Below are 21,531 nucleotides of genomic sequence, written 5' to 3' on the forward strand. Positions count from 1 at the left end.
GCACTTTTCTCACTACTCAAAATGCTCAGCAATTGCAGATTAAGGGCCTTGCTCAAAGGAGCAGAGTCCCTTTTTGGCATTTACGGGATTCAAACCAGCAACCTTCCGATTACTAGTGCAGATCCCTAGCTTCAGAGCCACCGCTCCGAATTCAACAGTTATTGCTATTGTCAAGCATGTATGCATAGGGAACATCTTGCAAGGCTTTGAAGTTGCACGAAATACCAAACTCACCAGAGACAAAACTAAGTTCATATCAACCTCCATCCATGTTCCATCCACAGTTTGGGTGCTTGCCAGCTGAATGTCATGGTACCCAGGTTCCACTTCCTCCACAAACTATGCCCATTCTGGGTCAACCATATAAAAGCCAGCAAACCACCATAAGTTAGTGTTCAGATGAGAAGCTACACGAAAGCTGGAAGGATTGATCTCTCACCCTAGTTACTTTTCCACTTAGGCTACGTGCCAAACCTTTATGCACCCATGTATGCTATTTAATTTATCTATTTTTCCTTTCATCTCCAATTAAACAGCATTTTCTGCTGGCACCCCTATCCTTTCCAGAACTGTTTATCTATTTGTTAAAGTGGCACAGTTGGCAAGGATCATACAAGAAAAGAGTGCAAGGCTTCCAGAAGGCTTCAATGGCCAGTCTTGGCCTCCTTTACCTGCCTGGAAAAGGCTTTACTCCAGTAGGATTAACCCCAGCTTCAATGGCCTAATTTGACCTACACAGGTCTAAAAGGGTTTAGGTATAAAATATAACCTTAAAATGTTACAAAATATCAAAATGTCTGGAAAGGGAAAGGAAACAATAAAAATGTTTGGCTTGCAGGGACCAGTCCATATAATAATCTTTTTAAATGAAGACATTTATTAACATGAATCAAAAAAGTAAAAAAATGTTCAAACAGAGCTAAAAAGAAATTTCCTAAAATGTAATCCTCAGATAACAAGTCTCAATATAAGATCCAGAAATTATAAACCCAAAACAGGGTAGAAAAATATCTAAAAGCCAATAAGTCCAATAACTAAGAACAATATTCACAAGTCCAACAGACCTCAGTGTGCCATGCTTGTGCTCATCTTCTGCTTTGACATAAATCGCCACAGGGTGCTCTCAGGTGTGGTGATATCAGTGTGGCCCTGCCTTTTGAGGTACCACCCACAAAACACAAGGGATGTAAGAGAAATAGATTTACACACAGAAACATAATATAAAAATTGAACAATATAAACATAAAATCAATAATTACAGTTTACATATTGTTATATACGAGATATACTTATATATATATACAAAGATAGCTTTGTGTGGTCTTTGGGACAAAAAACAACTTGAAGGCTCCCTAGCAGTTTTACTATATTGGTGGACTGGTCAACTTGCAGAGGCATCAGCTAAGGCCAGGACAGGTCATATCTTGTCTGAGATAAACATGTAATCGAGTGCAGCTGTGGCACAAATTCAGCGGGACAGGTTAGATAGAACCTGTCTTAGGCAAATTTATGATAGCTCGTTGTGTGAACACACAATGTGCATGTACCACAAAGCTGAGTCTGTCTGCTTGGGTTGAATAAGAAGTGAGGTGCATGCATGCGCCATCTCACCAAGTGCAAGACACGCTTGTATAGAATCCATAGAATTCACACCAACTTCCGTGGCTGTGGTTCAGCATGACCAAATTGGACAGCTCCATACGCACACACACAGTTCTTTCATTTATATATATCTAATATATATATATATTGTCAGTGCCACATATGTTGGACAGGCATCCCGACCAGAGGAGGGGATATTTCCTTACTCAGACGGAAGGATTCAAGCAGGCAGATAGGCATCTCGGCCAGGGGAGATGAAGGAGCCAGGCTCAGAAGAGATGGCAAGAAGGGATGGATGGACAGTCCATCAGATATAAAAGTTGCTGCAGAGGATACATTATTCCCTCAGGACACAAGATAGCAGCACCCATTTGGGAACCAGTAGGGAATGCTGGGAGATGTGGTCCGGCAACAGAGCCCTGCTGGGGACCGTGAGTGACGCAAGGGCCCGCTGTAGGGAGATGCACTGCCCAATTTATTAGACTTCCATGTATCATGGAAGTACTTCCATCGGGCAGCAGCCCTGGCATAGGAAGTATTCCCAGGTCTTCAATAAAAGAGCCTGCACTCCTTCGTCCAGGTGAATCAGAGCTGGGAGGAAGGAAGGCAACACTCAGCTAGAGTAGGGTAGTGCAGTGGTGAGAGGAACTGAGGGAGGATTGGGAGAGAGAGAACCTGTGATCTGTGTGTTTGTCTACCTTTTGAGAGATATCGGTGCTGATACAGTTCTGCCATAAAGGATGGATGGATCACTTCTGGTGGTCATGCCTTTAACTGTTCTGCAACTAAATTATTAGCTGCTACCTGCTTTGTTTAAGTGTGAGAAGTGGAACGATGATTCACTGAAGTTTGCTAGGAATTCTGTAATATCAGTGAATGGCCAACCATCAATAGATTTAATAACATCAGTCCTATAGCTTGAGGTTGAAAATGATCTGTTATACCGGATAGCAGAACCCCATGGAGAGATACAGTGTGAGCTGACTCGTGTACCACTTTTGGTTTAACATTTAGTTACTGAAAAAAAAATCCACCCTGACCAGAATAGGGGGTGCTGACACTAATTCTTAATATCCATCCACAGTTCAGACACTTGCTTACTAGAATATATGTGACTTAGCTTCTGCCTTCTCCATGAAGAGCCACCTCTTCAGGGCTGACAATATAAAAGCTTGTAAACCATCAAAGTCACCCTTCAAATGAGCAGTACATCTGGAATGACTGATTCCTTCTCCTAGTCTCTTTTTGCTTAGTCTATGTGCCAGACCTTTTTGCACCTTCATGTGCTATTTACCTTTTTCTTATCTCCAATTAAACAGGATTACTGCCTGGTATCCCAAACCTTTTTTTACCACTATTTGCCTATTTGTTACACAATATAATCAAATGCTTTACTCACTTTTTTATTTACACAGATAATGGGAATATTGTTTCAATATAAAACCCTACATTCTTTACAGAGTTTACTTCCTTTGTTTTACCTGTAGCACTGCACACTTTTTTTTACATTTAACTTCATTTTCCATGTGTTTGCCTAGTTTTGAAGATGGTCCAATTCTTTATGAATTGTTTTTTCTGCCTCCATGGTGTCTGCGACTCATGCAATTTTGGTGTTTGCTATGAATTTTACAGCTTTGCTAATTTAGAGAATTTTCAAAAATACTGCATATGATAGGGTAGCACAATGGGTTTGAATTTCAGCTCTATCCCTATCTACACTCACCTAAAGGATTATTAGGAACACCATACTAATATGGTGTTTGACCCCCTTTTGCCTTCAGAACTGCCTTAATTCTACGTGGCATTGATTCAACAAGGTGCTGAAAGCATTCTTTAGAAATGTTGACCCATATTGATAGGATAGCATCTTGCAGTTGATGGAGATTTGTGGGATGCACATCCAGGGCACGAAGCTCCCGTTCCACCACATCCCAAAGATGCTCTATTGGGTTGAGATCTCGTGACTGTGGGGGCCATTTTAGTACAATGAACTCATTGTCATGTTCAAGAAACCAATTTGAAATGATTCGAGCTTTGTGACATGGTGCATAACCTGCTGGAAGTAGCCATCAGAGGATGGGTACATGGTGGTCATGAAGGGATGGACATGGTCAGAAACAATGCTCAGGTAGCCCGTGGCATTTAAACGATGCCCAATTGGCACTAAGGGGCCTAAAGTGTGACAAGAAAACATCCCCCACACCATTACACCACCACCACCAGCCTGCACAGTGGTAACAAGGCATGATGGATCCATGTTCTCATTCTGTTTACGCCAAATTCTGACTCTACCATTTGAATGTCTCAACAGAAATTGAGACTCATCAGACCAAGCAACATTTTTCCAGTCTTCAACTGTCCAATTTTGGTGAGCTTGTGCAAATTGTAGCCTCTTTTTCCTATTTGTAGTGGAGATGAGTGGTACCCGGTGGGGTCTTCTGCTATTGTAGCCCATCCGCCTCAAGGTTGTGTGTGTTGTGGCTTCACAAATGCTTTGCTGCATACCTCGGTTGTAACGAGTGGTTATTTCAGTCAAAGTTGCTCTTCTATCAGCTTGAATCAGTCGGCCCATTCTCCTCTGACCTCTAGCATCAACAAGGCATTTTCGCCAACAGGACTGCCGCATACTGGATGTTTTTCCCTTTTCACACCATTCTTTGTAAACCCTAGAAAAGGTTGTGTGTGGAAATCCCAGTGATTGTGAAATACTCAGACCGGCCCTTCTGGCACCAACAACCATGCCACGCTCAAAATTGCTTAAATCACCTTTCTTTCCCATTCTGACATTCAGTTTGGAGTTCAGGAGATTTTCTTGACAAGGACCACACCCCTAAATACATTGAAGCAACTGCCATGTGATTGGTTGATTAGATAATTGCATTAATGAGAAATTGAACAAGTGTTCCTAATAATCCTTCAGGTGAGTGTTGTAGCAGTAGGGGGCACTAGCACTCCCTTGAACCCTCAGGTACCATGCAAGACACCAGGTAAAAGTCCTAGACTTTTTATTATGGTTCACAGTGCACCAAGCACCTTCCACACTACTCATAAATTCTCACTAAACATAATAATCTCTCCTCCTCGCCCAGACACTTGCTCCTCTACCTCCCAGCTCAGCTCACTGTCTGGGCCTTCCCACAATCCTTTTATACACCCTGACCCGGAGGTGTTCCTGTCCAATCAGTCCACAATTCCTTATTCCTTCCGGGTCAGGGCAAACAGTCCTTTTCTTCACCCCGAGCACGCCGCTTCTTCCCATCACATGACTATGACGTACTCCCGGGTTATAGGGCACATGCGAGCCTATGAGCCCCCCTAGAGCGACACCTGGTGGCCCCGAAGGTATCCAGCAGGGCTGTGTAAAAACACTACAAAGTCCATGATGCCCTGCTGGAACTCGGGGCATGATCAGGGCTCCTCCTGGCGGCCTGGGGGTGAGGGCCGGAGTAACATGCCGGCAATCCACCACAGCGTATGTTGGAATTTTCTTTTGCTACTCCAAATGAAATATGAAAATTAAAATGAATTTGGGTTCTTTTTTGGGTAATGCTTGTAGAATAATCTAGATGAGAACAGGCCATTCAGACCAACAAAGTTCATCAGTCCTATCCACTTAACTCTTTTTAAAACAACATCAAGTCAAGTTTTGAAAGTCCCTTAAGTCTTACTGTCTACCACACTACTTAGTAGTTTATTCCAAGTGTCTATGGTTCTTTGTGTAAAAAAAACTCTCTAATGTTTGTGCGAAATTCACATTTTAAAAGTTTCCAACTGTGTCCCCATGTTCTTGATGAACTCGTTTTAAAGCAACAGTCTCTATCCACTATACTAATTCCCTTCATATTTTTAAAGACTTCAATTCAGTCTCCTCTTAATCTTCTTTTTCTTAAATTGAAAAGGCTTAGCTCTTTTAATCTTTCTTCATAATTAAAACCCCTGTAGCTCTGAAATCAGCCTAGTCACTCATCTCTGGACTTTTTCTAGAGCTGCTATGTCCTTTTTGTAGCCTGGGGACCAAAACTGCAGATGACGTCTAACCAGTGCGTTATAAAATTTGAGCATAAGCCCCTTGGATTTGTACTCTACATATCATTCTACATATTCTGTTAGCCTTCATAATTTGATTTAATTTCTCTGAACTTTAACATTTTTCTGATCAATTCCTTTAGCATAACTTTATGCAATTTGCATCAAAGAATTTAAATATAACATCACTGCTGTAATGTTTATAAACCAATGCCACATAAACATCACTGTTTAAGTCTGTGGTGTTATGAACTAGAGAGTCCCAAACCATAAATTCCCGAACAATGATTTAAAACATGCACTCAGGGGTCTGGAAAGGTTTACCCTAAGATGTAACATGATGGGGTTTGAATAAATGTCTTTAAAGTTAAGGAGGAAATAAAAAAACATGGGATGACGTAATGGTAGTGCTGCTCCCTCACAGCTCCAGGGCACTGGGTTCAAATGCTGGACTAGTCACTGACTTTGTGCACAATCCTCCTGTGTAAGTCTGAGTATTCTTGAAGTCTTCAGTTCCTTCACACATCCCATAAATGTTCTTGTTTCGCAGCCTGGTAACTTTAAGTTAGCCAATTGTGCTCTTTAATGAACTGCAGCCCCCTTACTACACCACTGTGCTGCCTTTAAAAACAAAACTACAAAAACATAATCCATGATGTAATGATCAATGTGTGTATTGTATTTGTAAAGACATATTAAACAGAACTAACATAGTCCATTTAAATTTGAAAGCAGCAATTTAGAGTGAGGGATGTACAGTATTTCTATCTGATAAAAAAATAGCTTTACTTTATTCTGTAATTTTGCTCTTCGCTATCGGCTGTAACGATGCTGATTTGATTACATTGTCCCCTCATTCAGTCAGCCTACTCCCATGTGCTATCAGTTCATCTTTATGTCTGAAGACTCTTTTGTCATTTATCTTCTATTGAATGATCTGGAATTTTATCTCATTGATGCTTTCTTTGTAAACTGCCCTCTGACAGTGTGCACTGTGAATGGCATGGTATACATTTTGATTGATTTATTGATTGATTTACAGATCTTTTCAGCCGATAAACCCAAGTGTTTTAGGGTGCTTTAATTGTCTGTGGCCTTGATTCATGCTATCTACCCTGCTGTTGAGGCCTGAGTATATTTGCAAAAATAATAAAAGCTGGACCTTCGGTGGGTTGGCACCCTGCCCAGGATTGGTTCCTGCCTTGTGCCCTGTGCTGGCTAGGATTGGCTCCAGCAGACCCCCGTGACCCTGTATTCAGATTCAGCGGGTTAGAAAATGGATGGATAAAAGCTAGATGCCCACCTTCATTCTAGCCCAAATTTATGTTTACTTTTATTCTGTCTTTTATCATCTTCTCCTCATTCATTTAACTCATTTTTTCAGTTCACCCAGAACAGCACACCAAGGCAACCAACGTTACTTTCAGTGTTCATGAATATTCTTCAAAGGATGGTACCCTATCCTGATCTGATTGGATTTGTTCCTTGCACATAATGCTGCCAATATTGGTTTAGTTTTCTCACAGTCTTCTCTTCAATGAGCAGGTCAAGAAAATGGATGGTTGGAAGGATGCAGAGCAGCATGGGAAGACTGGAGATGACTTTAGTATTAATGATCAGTAAAACGTTTGTTTAGGTACTACCCAAAAGTCATCTATTACTCATTTACTCTTATGTAAGCCGACCTTAACAAATGCGTCTTTGTGTCTTCATAACACTTATAAAACATCAGTTGATAGGTTACTCATCTCTGTGCTATTTGGCATATTGACATGCTGGTAAAATGACATTAATATGAAGGATTCGTAGGTCTTATACCATATATGTAATATTAAGAGAAATGTGTCTCAGCTAAGCCCCCTCAGAGATAGATAGATAGATAGATAGATAGATAGATAGATAGATAGATAGATAGATAGATAGATAGATAGATAGATAGATACTTTATTAATCCAAAGGGGAAATTCAAATACTCCTGCAGCAGCATACTGATTAAAATAAACAATATTAAATTAAAGAGAGATAAAAATGCAGACACACAGTCAGCTCTGTAATAGACGTTAAGCCATCTGTAAGCTTACAACAACGATTCTTCAAAACTTTTAAGGAACATTGAAATATCTTCATAGTACGTGTTTAATTATTCTATCCGTCTATCCTTCCAGTGTCGCGCCAGCCTCAGCAAATATACAGCACAATGACATAACTTAAAGGAAAAATGCACATAAAGTATGTTAATATTTTGTTGACACAAATAATATAGGCCAATGACAGAGCAAAATAAATGTATTGTGTTGTGTTTGTCATAAATGAACTATTTTTTGCCACCTGTGCTGTAGCTTTCTTGTTTAGTCACTGTAGGTCCTTTTAACTGAGTAAATTCTATTTTTTTGTGTTTAGTGCACTATGTGTTTTTTTTGTTTCTTTGGATGGAACATTTTTTAAAAGAGCTTTGTGGTCTTTTAAAGGCACTTTATAACAGACTGATTCATAGAGTGATTGATTGCTTTTTACAAAAGATACAAGAGATACAATTATGCTGTAAGAACCAAAATAAACACCAAATATCCTCTACAACAGCCAAACTACTATACAAATAAGAGCACACAATGGCACCCCAATAATGACTGTTTCGTCTTCAGAACATCCCCATCTATCCTTTGTATAGTGCATTGTCTAGTAACACATTTGATTTAATGGGGACACCTGCCCTAAAGGAGGAAGAAGAAGGTGAGCCAGAAGGCGAAGCTCTCAATGTACCATTCAATCTCCAGTACCACCCTACCTTCATCTATGGTCAGGACCTTTGTCTAATGACTGAAAGAACGAGATTGTGGATACAAACAGTCAAAATGAGCTTTCTCTACAGGCTGGCTGGGCTTTCCCTTAGAGACAGGATGAGAAGCGCTGACATCTGGGAGAGGCTTGGAGTAGACCCGTTGACCCTCTGCATCGAGAGGAGCCATCTGAGGTGGTTTGGGAATCTGATACTGATGCCTTCCTGTGCAGGTTTTAACCAGCTGAGAGGAGACCCCGGGCAAAACCCAGGGTTTGCTTGGAGGATTAAAGACAATTGCAAACGCGACTTGGTCTTGGATAAGCATTGGATGAATGAACTTGCTTATTTAATTCCTACAGTAGCACAATCTCCCCAACATTTGAGGACAATAATCACCACTTACAGAACACAAACATAAGCACAGAAAAATAAAAATTACATAAGTAACATCTTAGCCTAAAGTCTTAGTGACATGAACCTTTCACTCACAGATTTTTCTGCACAGCTTTCAGTCAAAGGCAGCCATCACTAAGAATGATATAAAGTATGTTAGGGTATAAGTGGGATTTCTAGAACCCAAGGAGTTATACACTCATCTAAGAGATCTACTTTGACATTCTGTTTACGTTGACTGGTTGTGTTGAAATAAAGTGATAAACTGACAACTAGGTGTCTACCATTAAACGTTACCACCAAGTGCAGTCTAAAAACAGTGATTTCTTTATTTTAGTGGTTAGTCTGCCCACAGAATATGACACACCAGGAGTGCCAGGCAAAACATCAGATCAGGAAGAAATGGGGATAATAGACTCATTAGGGCCAGTCATGGTCTGGATCCTGAAAAGAGGAACACAACACACAACAAAAATGACATGAATGTAAAGACAATAAAAGAATAGAATTAAAAGCACATTGCTCTGTTAATACAAAACTAAACAGAAAGTCATGTTGTGTTTCTAAAAGTGGCTTTTTTCAGAAACAAATGGTGACATTTAAATGGCATATTTTATGTAGAAATTATATCATTCATCCTTCCATTTCCCAAACTCAGTTGATCCTGAGCAGGGTTGTAGGGAAACAGGAGCGCTTCAAAGCAAGCATTGCATGCAAGGCAGGAGTAATGTCTGCTAGTCAATCACAGGGTGAACACATACGCAACACACACACACTAAACACACATTAGGGCCAATTTAGCATTGCCAGTCCACTTAACCTGCATGTCTTTGGACTGTGGAAGAAAACCTGATTACTCGAAGGAAACCTACACTTCACACAGTGAATGCCTGGGACATGAATTCTGGCATCAGTACTTGGAGGCAGTAGCACTACTACTGTGATACTGTACCACCCTATATTATATTAAATTATGTTATATTACATTATTTTGCATATACTAGCTGTGCTATCTGTCTGGGATGACTTGAACCAACTAGTGTGATACTATGCTACCCTATATTATATAAAATTATACTGCATATACTAGCTATGCTACCCATCTGGGATGAGTTGAAATCTAAGTACCGTATATACTCACATGTAAGTTCTCCCGCATATAAGTCAGGGCTTGATTTTACCGTATAATTTCTGGTATTTTATAATGTCGGTTGTATAAGTCGAATGCGGAAAAACTCACGCCATTGGTCCAAGAGATTATGATATGCTAATGCCCACCTGAGAGAGTAACCATCTTTTTCTATGTATTGTGCCTACTTGGCCACACGGTAATACCCAAACTATTCCAAGATGACATTTGCACTGTTTTGTGCTTTTTGTATCTCACACCCTCATACACCTTTATCATGAGAGCATCCCATATCTACGATGGAGTGTTTGATCAGAAGAAAATGTGAAGTGCTGCTGTAACAAAATTTGATGTGTCTGAGAAACTGGTGCAAGATTGGAGGAAACAAGAAGATGTATTAAGAAAAATGCCTAAGACAAAGTCTACTCAGTGAACTGACATTGCGTCATGGCCGGCATTGGAAAATCATATCACTGAATGGTTTTCTGAACAAAGACAGAACGGATATTTGATTACAAGGAATATGATAAGAACTGAATCATTGAAATGGCCCAAAGAACATCCAGATCAGTGCAATAATTTCAAAACTCCTTCAGAACGGTGTACCAGGTTCATGAAGAGAAAAGATTTAGCGATACATCAAAAAACTACAATAGTACAGAAGCTGACTGTTAATTTAGACAACAAGATATTAAGTATTCAGAGGTACATTATCAAGATGAGGAAACAATGCAACTTTATTTAATCCCAAATAGGGAATATGGATGAGACGCCTATGTGCTTCGATATATTTGGCAACAGAACAGTTGAAACTAATGGTGTAAAATCGGGTCTGGTGCGGAGTACAGGTCATGAGAAAACACGATTTACAGTGGTGCTGTTGTGTTTAGCCGATGGAACGAAATTGCCTCCAATGGTGATATTTAAGAGGAAAACAAAACCAAAAATTAAGTTCCCTCCTGGAATCTACGTGCATGTTCACGAAAAAGGTTGGATGGACAAAAATGGGGTATATTTATGGATGGAAAATATATAGAAAAAATGGCTGAATGTTATATTCAATAAATGTTTGTTGGTGTGGGACATGTGCTGCAGTCATGTAACTAACAGAACAAAGTCACTATTAAAAGAAAATAAAACCATAGCAGCTGTAATACCTGGAGGACTAACTTCGATTTTACAGCCATTAGACATCTATCTAAGCAAACCATTTAAAGACAACGTACGAGAAGAATGGAACAACTGGATGTTAGAAGGTGAAAAATCATACAAAAAGAGTGGAGCCATGAAAGCTCCATCAATAGATACCTTGTGTCAACTTGTTGTAAATGCATGGTCAAAAGTCAGAGTTGAAACTGTAATAAAATCATTTTAAAAAAGCGGAATTTCAAATGCAATGGATGGCACAGAAGATGACGCATTATGGGAGAATGATGATGAGGAGGAACACGAGCATAAATTAAATGATTGGGATCCCTATAATGAAATGCTATACAACGAGGATTAACCTGCTTTCGGAGAGGTTTCAATGTCAGATAAGGAAGATCAAATACAATAAAATACTTACCGATACATAGGTATTTTGTTACAATTTCATTTGTTTTTAAAAATAAAGTTTATTTTTCATTTCTTTTGTAAAATAAATTTTATTTATGATAAAGATACCCATTTTTTGTAACATAATATTTTGTTTTTATGAATTTATATTACCGTACCTATAATAAGAATCAACACTTACCTAACCTATATCTACAACCATTCAATTGATTGATTTTTCTGGTTTTAAGACCCAACTTATACGCGATGTGGGAGACGGCTAGGGATCTTGCCCCACCAGGACATCTGGAACCCGGAAGGACTTGGAGAGGGGCAATACCTCCCCCTGGACGTAAGAGGGCAGCCCCTCTGGATTCCGTCAGGACCACGGAGCTGGGAAGCTCAGCCACCTGGAGGCGCCTGGATGGTTCCTGAACCAAAGACAACAGCACTTCCTCCACACCAGGAAGTGCTGCTAGAAGACCATCACAGAGCACCTGGAGCACATCTAGGGAGGCATAAAAGGGGCCGCCTCACTCTATTCAAGGAGCCGGAGTCGGGAGGGAGAAGACGGAGTTTATGAAAGAGGAGTGGAGGCACTGAAGAGAAGCACAAAGGACTGAGCCTTGTGGTTCGTGCACGGTATTGTGACTATAGTGTTTCAAATAAATAGTGCGTGTTTTTAGGACATCTGGAGTCTGTGTCTGTCTGTTGCCAGGCTGATCTCTCACAGCGAGTATATATAGTACGGTAGTCAACTTAGGCCTTTGTTTTTTACTTGATTTATCGGTCGCTCATTTGGTCTGATATAAAACTATGCACCTGATTACTTTCCCTCTCTTTTTCCCCATTAGAGAGAGCCGCTGTTGCTCCCTCTCGAATCGTTTGTCAAATTGACCCCTCTTATAGTCACACTGTTTTGTTGGGAACAGGTAGTGGTGGTTGCTATCAAATTGGCCTGGTTTAGAAACTCTAGCCTAGTCATCTTGTGGCTTTAATTTCCTGATTATCACATTGATTTATTGTTAGTTTCACACATCCTTTGCCCATCATGCATCAGTCAATAAACAGCAATAAACCTTGTTCACATGGCATGTGTGGGTGCAAGAAAGTCACTGCCATGTTCCTTTTGCTGGTGTATAATGTTGGACAGCAGAATAGGCCGATAAGATCAATTTAGTCTCATATTTGGTATTTTTATTAACACTTTTGATTTTCTTCACTCTTTTCTACTTTTTTTGCCTGTTTTTAATTGTATTTTCCTAACCCTCACAACTCAACGGGCACACAGATGCACAGACACACATACAGAGACACTTGTTCTTGTGGATCTTGATATTTGTGGATCATGGTGGTATAGTAGTAGCGCTGCAACAAGGAGACCGGGGTTTGTGTTCCAGGTTGCTGACTGCATGGAATTTACATTTTCTCCTCATGTTCACGTGGGTTTTCTCACATAGCCTCTCAAATTCATACTGGTTAAGTGTGTCCTGAAGTGTATCATCCTATGAAGGGCTGATGTCCAGTCCAGGGATTGCGCCTGTTGTTTGCTAGGATTGGTTCCAGCTTCTATTTTGGATAAGCATGTTTAGAAAATAGACATAGGGATGGATGGATAATTCCAGAGAATTGCAAATTGTGCAGGAAGTGCACTTAATAAGAATAAACTGAACTGAGTAATCCAACATTTATACTATCCCTATTTGCAGTTTATCTCAAATAAAGATTCTGAAATATTCATCATTCACAAAAGTGGTTACTCCAGTTCAGGGTCTCATGGAACTGGAGCCTATCTCTTTAACACTGAGCATAAAGCTATTGCAGTGCTCTCTCACACGCAAACTCCTAACTTGGGATAATTTAGAATTACATTAAACCGTAATATGTACGTACATCTTTGTGGATGTGGAAGGAAATTCCAAACAGACAGGGAGAAAATTTACAAACTTCACGTAGACAACATCCACGCTTAATATTCAAACCTAGGATGCTGGTTCCATGAGGCAACAGTGTGGCCCCACTGCACAACTGTCCTGTCACAGACTTGTCTTTATTTTAGTTTGAAATGTATATTCATGATCAATTTGCCACTTTTGGGAAAGAAAGAATAACATACAAATATATACAACAGTTAAAGCTGTGTGTTCTTAAATATAACGTGAGATGATCATATTATTTACAGTACAGTCCACGGCAAAGACAGGCTCAACTTTTTTTGCTATGTATAATGGCGCCCTCTGCTGTACGGTAAATGGAACTTCAGATTCTTTCTTAACTTCGAAATACAGCAAGTCTAAGTAAGCAACATATTTTTTTTCCCAGGAATCCACCTTCTAAACCCCCTTTAGGCATTGGCTTCCCATATCACTAAACCATATAAGTTGTATGTTTATTTATTTTATCTTAAGCAGGAGTAATTGTGAATGAAACAAAGTTTTCATTGAAGTTCAATTGTCACACAGTAAGTACTATGAAAAAAATGTTAAAAAGAAGACTCAGTGGAGCTATTTTTGTTAGTAAAGAGCATTTTCTTTGTTGAAAAAAAATTTTAGTTTATAATGATTCTAAATTAAGGTTAAATTATACTAAATAAAAATCACAAAAGTAATCAATTCAGATGCATACAGCAGCAGAATCATAAAAAACAAGAATACAGACTCACAGGACAGGTAATACAGCCAATTAATCAATTGATAAACAAACAAACAAATAAATAAATACATAAATCTACTCTCTATATATAAAATCCTAAGCCTAAAAGTGCAACTATTTTGTGCAATGATTTTATGTGACGTTTTTATGTCACTTTTTGTCATGCTTTAAATCGGGCTTATTTTAAAACCTATATATATATATATGTTTAGTATCATTCTTTTCAGAATTTATCAAATTTTAATGTGATGTTGTTAGATTTTCAGATTCTTATTCCGTTTTTAAGTTATAAACTAAAGAATATTAAGTACTCACGTCCTGCAAGACAAGACTTTGTGTCCGAGGCTGGAAATAAAAGACAAAGAGTGGGACAGCTGCTGTACAGGCTTTTAAATGTTCGAAGCGCCACATGAGATGCATATCACATGGCATGTCAGCAGAAGCAAGCCAGTAGCCGATTGAGCAAAGAGGAGGTAAAAAAAAAATTGTATTTGTTTCCCATTGTATCACCGTTTAAGAGCGGGTTTCGGAGGAGCGACCGCCTCTCCTTGGGGTGTGTTCAGACCCCCTCTTTACAATACAAGTGGCAGAGACGTGAAGTGGCTAGCGCATAGCACAGGCCAGGGGGTTGGTGAGCAAAGCGAGCAGGGGGGAACCCACTAGTAAATTAATAAATAAATAAATAAATAATTGTAAACTTAATGAGTACATTGGGAGGAAACATAGACTTACCTGATACCAATGGGCAGAAAAGATCCCCAAAGGCACTTCTTAGTACCCCTTGGTGGAATGAGACACCAACTACTCGGGGGGAATGGAGGGGATTTTTCATGATGGCATCCAATTTTTCCACCATCATCTTTTCCACAACAGTTTCCAGTGTGTCCAGGTATTCACCCTATAACGGAGCAGGCCTTCCTGATAAGTTGGTTCAGGCATTGTGCTTCTTTTTAGCTTAAATTACTTCCCCAGGAGGCTGCAGTGTAGAACACTACACTGGCTACTATTGACTGGTAGGACATTTCCAACAGCTTGCTGCACACATGAAAAGAACTGAGCATCCTTAGGATGTACAGTCTCCTTTGGCCTTTCTTTTACAGAGCCACTGTGTTGTCAGACCAGTCCAGTTTGTTGTTTATGTGAACCCCCAGGTAACTGTAGCTCTGCACCACTTCCATGTCCTCTCCCTGTATGGTGACTGGTCTCAGAGGCTCTTTGAAACTCTGGAAGTCCACCACAAACTCTTTTGTCATGCTGATGTTGAGTTACATGTTGTTGTCCCTGCAGCACAAGACAAAGTCCTCCACCTACCTTCTGACTCATCTCCATTATTAATTTGCCCTTTTATTAACTATCTGGGGTATGATAATTTCCCCCTCCACTGGGCAATTTATGGGACTTTGTTGCTTAGGAACTTACAAAATAATAACAATATGTTTTTACTAGTGTATTTTTTTCTTCTTGTTTTTAATATTAAAAATTATATCTATGTAACTTTATTAATGACATGCAAACCAAATGAATTTACCTATAGGGAGTAATAATGTTAAAGTTGTACTGCTCCTTTGGAAACTTCCCTTGCTCCGAGATGGCACGATTATGAAATGTGCTACTCCCTAGAGCAGTAACTGAAGAGACAAAAAAAAACTAAATAATCTGGCATGTGAGCAGGCCCGCCGCCAGGGGGGGACAAACAGGACTCTGGTCCGAGGCCCTAATGGAAGGGGGCCCCTTCACGCTCGATTTTTTTTATGCTGATGTTGTGCGCGTAGATATATATTTGGACAATTATTCAAGTTACATGTAATAGAAAAGTTAAATCATTTAGCTTACAACAATACAAGTGAGTGTTTTAATAGCCTCACGCTCCAGGAAAGTAGATATCGTGCTCGTGTTGTGTGAAGCACGCTTGTCAAAGGGGGCCAGCAGCGGCACGCTTCTCAAAGACAAAGGAGAGCCGATGCCAACGTCCTTGAGCTTGACGTATGTTTGTTGTACAGGGTACGTGGATAATGGATTGACTTTGCCGCTGTAATTGAATACTTCCGTTTCACACACACAGGTGCTGTTCTGTCTCAGATAACAGCGATATTGTTGTGCACTATCGTGGATGTTGACGTGTATGGTGTAGCAGAAGTCTGTCTCCGTAGTTTGATAATTCATTTGCTTGGGTGTTTATTGTTGCTTTTAAAGCAATGACAAGTGTACGTTGGTTTTGTGTGTATCACTAAAGATTCCGGATCACCCGGATTTTTTGAAAACTTTGAAGTTTGATACAGCAAGTTACCATACTGATTGTACACCATGTAGAAAACCCTAACCGTTAGTATATATTAAAATGTTCAGATGTTACTCCTATTCATTGCATTGGCATAATTGTACCGTTACACATTAGATAATACATAGGCCTATCTCATTAATGTATTGTTTCAATTCCGTTACGAGCTTCCGTTAGCACTGGCTTTCCGTCTCGCAGTCAAACTTTGATGTGTGAGAAGGCTTAACTCATCAAGTATGGTATTCATAAATGCAGCATGGTCGCTGTCGGATAAACTACATTTTAATCATTTTGTATACGTATTTGAAGGTTTTGGCATGTGGGGACTCGGGGGAAGGCAGAGGGGCCTATACGTACCCAGTTGTCTGTGGCCCAATTATTTCTGGCAACGGGCCTGATGTGAGCGACTTGACTCCACAAGTACAGAGCACATCAAAAGCACGTCAATCATACAATTATTATTGTAAATTTTGTTTCTTATACAAAACCTGCACTGTAGCGCACTCCCCACACTGACAGATCATAAAATAAGACACTCCACTGAAAAACAGAATTACTGTATACAAACCACAGTTATAGTAACTGAAAGGAAAAATTAATTGAATATCCATCCATAAAATCACACTTTTTTTTTTTGATTTTCAATATTGTTAGGGTTACGCCAAGCGATACTTCAATATAGAGAACTCCTTTATACAGGCTTGTCAGGACAAGTAATATATGAAGTGGATAAAAATCCTTTAGGTCTATTTGTTGTCCATGCATGAACCCGGTTTCACCTGATTTCTTCTAGTAGAGGTCGTAGTTTCCCCAGCAATTTTGCAATATTCCTCTGCCACTGTTCCTTGATTTTTTTCTTTCTTCCTCCTTTGTCACTGTGCCATCACCGTTTTTAATATGGTCAGCAGAGGTGGGTAGGGTAGCCAAAAATTGTACTCAAGTAAGAGTAGCGTTACTTCAAAGTAATATTACTCAAGTAGAAGTAAAAAGTAGTCATCCAAAAACTTACTCAAGTAAGAGTAAAAAAGTATTTGGTGAAAAGACTACTCAAGTACTGAGTAACTGTTTGAACATAATAAATGATTTATTTTTTAGAAATGTTGTAATAAGACAGACAAAAATATAATATAATGTACAAATTCTGCTATTTCCAAATAATAAAATAAAAAATGAGTAAAAATAGATCACATCTTTACAAAATAAAGATGCACAAATAACACAAAGTTCCAAATCTCAGTTTTTCACAACAAAGCTTTTGAAGCCAATACCTACAGTAGGTAACAAGTATGTATGAACAGTGACAAGATATACTGTACACTGACAGTATAATACTGCATATTCACTTTGTGGTGTAGCGGGTCTATGGCTTCAAAAAAAAAAAAAATAAAGGCCAGTTTCAAATCCATAAAGCTGTGTCACTCTCTGTGGGCGTAATTGCACGACCGTGGGGAGTTAATGAGGTAGTTGGAGCGAGTCGCACCTGCACGTGTGGGTGCAATCGTTTTCAATTGCTTCATTGGCTTCCTGCGGCGTGTGATTAAGGCCCATGGAGACGGGAGTGTATATATACGAGTCAGCCCAAAAAAAGAAGGGGGAATCAAAGTAAAGGAGAAAAGAAAAGAGCTCGTGGCTGCTGAATCTCCGCTGGCTACGTGAGCAATGGGTGAGCCAGGAGAATGAGAAGGAGGTGTGCTGAGATCAGGAGGAGTTAGTCTGCATTTTAACCTCCGATTTTTAATGGATTTATTGATTTTTTTATCCTTACTTTTCACAATGATTTTTATGGATTTATATATGTACTGTTTTTTAGAACACTGCCCCACTGACACTTTTGTTGATTTTACTTTTGTTTTGACTGTTTTTTTAATAAAAGCACTTGAGCACTTTTTCCACCATCCTCTGGACTCATCAGTGAATTATCCTGATATGTCAGCTCACCTCGATCATAACTATCGATGGTGTGGGTTCAGCAGACTCCCATGTGAGAAGAGGGAGTCTGTAGGGTACCGGCATCGTCACACACTTGCCCTTCAAATAGAATGGCTGATAGAAAATAACATTAGAACAAGGCAGCTTGTGCACATACAAGAAGTCTCACTTCACCATGAATGTCTGTGCATGTTTGGTTAAAACGTGCTTGTTCTTCACTCAATGAAGTGATGGTTAAGCTTCTCAAGGTTCTTGTAGTGAAGCTGTGACCGTTTAGCAGTGAACAGGAGCCCCGCATGACTAAAAACTCTCTCGCAGACGCAGGAAGTTTTTGTGTGGTCATGTGACTGCACGGCTACTTCTGATTGGTGAAACAGAGTGATGTGATTATTGTTGCTACATCTGATTAGTGAAACAGTCATGCAGTAGATCCACTGGCGACTTTTCTCTGGTAAAAATATAGTGTAATGTATAAATGGAAAAAAGTAATGAGTCGAGTATTGCCCAATGTAGCAGAGTAAGAGTAGCGTTTCATCTTCACAAATGTACTCAAGTAAAAGTAAAAAGTATGCTGCAGTAAAACTACTCTTAGAAGTACAATTTTTTAAAAATGTTACTCAAGTAAATGTAACGGAGTAAATGTAACTCGTTACTACCCACCTCTGATGGTCAGCCCCTCCCCTGTTAGATTCTATTGGCCTTTAGTGTCAGGTGCTCCTTGTCAAGTAATACCTTGATTCCGAATATGTGTGCAGTTTTTTGTCCTCCTGCAATAATGGAGAATAGACGTCACGACAATGACACCGTCTATGCAAGATAATTTGTAAATGGCTAAGTTAACACACGACAACAAACATAACTTCATAGCTTAATATCAATAAAGCTACTGTTACTGAGAAATGTGAAGAAAACAAGCAAGTTAAAGGCATAAAATGCAATGGAAGCAGGTATGAGCAGTGTCAACTGGACATATGTAGTTCAAAAATAAGGTTATTGGATAGATACTGTAGTTCACATTTATGTTTATTAGCTTAACAGTGTGTTTAGTCAAATTTGAATCTTTAAGTATGCATTATGTAATTAATAATTTGGAAAGTTACTTGTGAACTTGTAACTGTACAGTGCTATGAGCCTGCCTTCAGGGAAGAGTGCTATGCAAAAGTAACTGAAACTGAAATGCCTGGGGCAGCAACTGATGAGACGCACATAAACACCTCCCACATTCTGTTGTGCGTTCAAAACCATAGTGTGTGTGTGAATATATTTATTTAATGAGCTACTGTAAAAAGACACATTTCTCCTTGGCTACAAATAAAGTTCTATCTCCCCAATGCGCAAGATCCCATGCTCATGGCTGCCACCTGGTGCCTGTTTCTTTATCCTGCACTCCTTCCTGACTGCTGCTGCTGTCTGCTAACCACAACAAAGCTTTAGGATAGAAAGGATGGCTGTCAAGGAGTGCTTTTCTCAAAATCTCTCAAAGTACTGATCAGTGAAATGTGCTCTTGTTTTCATACAAGTCCATGCTTACCTGTCTCCTGTAATGGGGCATACAAATAATATATATAATAATAAATTATATATATATATATATATATATATATATATATATTATATATATACATATAAATATATACACACACATATACATACATATAACTATATAAATATACAATAAGATTTTAAAGTTTATTTAATTAGACTTGTAATATTTTTGTTTTTATTTTAGAAAAAGTTTGACAAAATGTAGCCTTTAAGTGAATAAACGGTGTGACCAAGACTATAACTACAATTTATAAAAAATTATTATTACTTGTGATCAGGACACATGACAGTTTGTCACAGACAGGCAGGCAATGACTTAATGCTATAAGGGGTTTAGAATGAAAGGTAAAAAAAGATATAAAACTTAAGGAACTTATTATACAGTACTACACATATGGTCAGGTTTGAATACATATACTGGTCAGCCTTACGTCCAGTTCGACTTAGAAACAGTCCGTCGAAACTAAAACATGGTTGTAAGTCGACACCTACCTGTTGTGGCAATGGCCCAAGCTGGGACACCTCCACGTTGGAAGGACTGCGAGAGGGAGCGTATCCAGACCATTTCTTCCCCTGGAGGGTAGGTGGCAGCCCCCCTGGGTTGCAGCAGTGCCTCTGACTCCTGCAGGGCTCCATTGGAGCTGTAGTGTGATAAAACCCTGTTGGGTTCCGTGTGCACCACCAGGGGGTGCTGCAGCTACTGCTGAGCCCTTATTTGCAGCTATTCTTCCACACCTGGAAGTACTGTCAGAAGTGGGTCAACAAGCACCTGGAACACTTCCAGGTGCCTTATAAAATAAGCCAGCAGCCACTACTCCGGGAGCCAGTTTCAGGAAGAGGTAGACAAAGCTTGCTTGGAGGAGAGGAGGAAAGAGAAAAGAAAGAAGAAGAAATTTGTATTGTGCTGTGCTGTGAACTATGCTATACTTGTGGGAAACGGGGGAAGGCGTTTCCCATGAATCAAGTCAAGTCAAGGTGGGGAGCATGCACTGGTACACACCCACTACACGGCAAAACAACTCAGGATCCCGGTTGGCAACTCCCCAGGCAGACACACGGTTCAGTCCTACCCTCTGTATATGGCCCTCTATCTGCCATAGCCAGGTGTTATGTGGGCGACCCCTTGGCCTGGTCCAGCCACTCAGGTCCCCAACAATGAGGATCTTATGAGCCAGATCACCCTCAGGGAAATGCGTCACATGTCAGTAGTGCCGTAACTGACGCTTCCTCACAATGCAGGTAATGTGCCTCATTCCGGACTCCATGAGCAACCACTCATTTGACACAAAGTCAAACCAACGGTACCCAAGGATTCTCCGGAGAGACACAGTACCAAAGGAGTCCAGTCTTTGTCTCAGGTCACTGGATAGCGTTTATGTCTCTCAACCATATAGTAAAACAGAAAGCATCAGGACTCTAAAGACTTGGACCTTCACTCTTTTGCATAGAGATCGGGAGCGCCACACACCCCTTTCCAGCGACCTCATGAACCCCCATGCTCTCCCAATCCGTCCACTGACTTCATAGGAAGAGTCACCAGAGATATGAATGTAACTGCCAAGGTAAGTAAACCTCTCAACAAGGACAACACACTCTCCGCAAACAGACACACAGCTGATGGCTGTGCCCAAGAGGTCATTAAAGGCCTGAATCTTGGTTTTT

Source organism: Polypterus senegalus, chromosome 3 (genome assembly GCF_016835505.1).
Source record: "Polypterus senegalus isolate Bchr_013 chromosome 3, ASM1683550v1, whole genome shotgun sequence".
NCBI lineage: Eukaryota > Metazoa > Chordata > Cladistia > Polypteriformes > Polypteridae > Polypterus > Polypterus senegalus.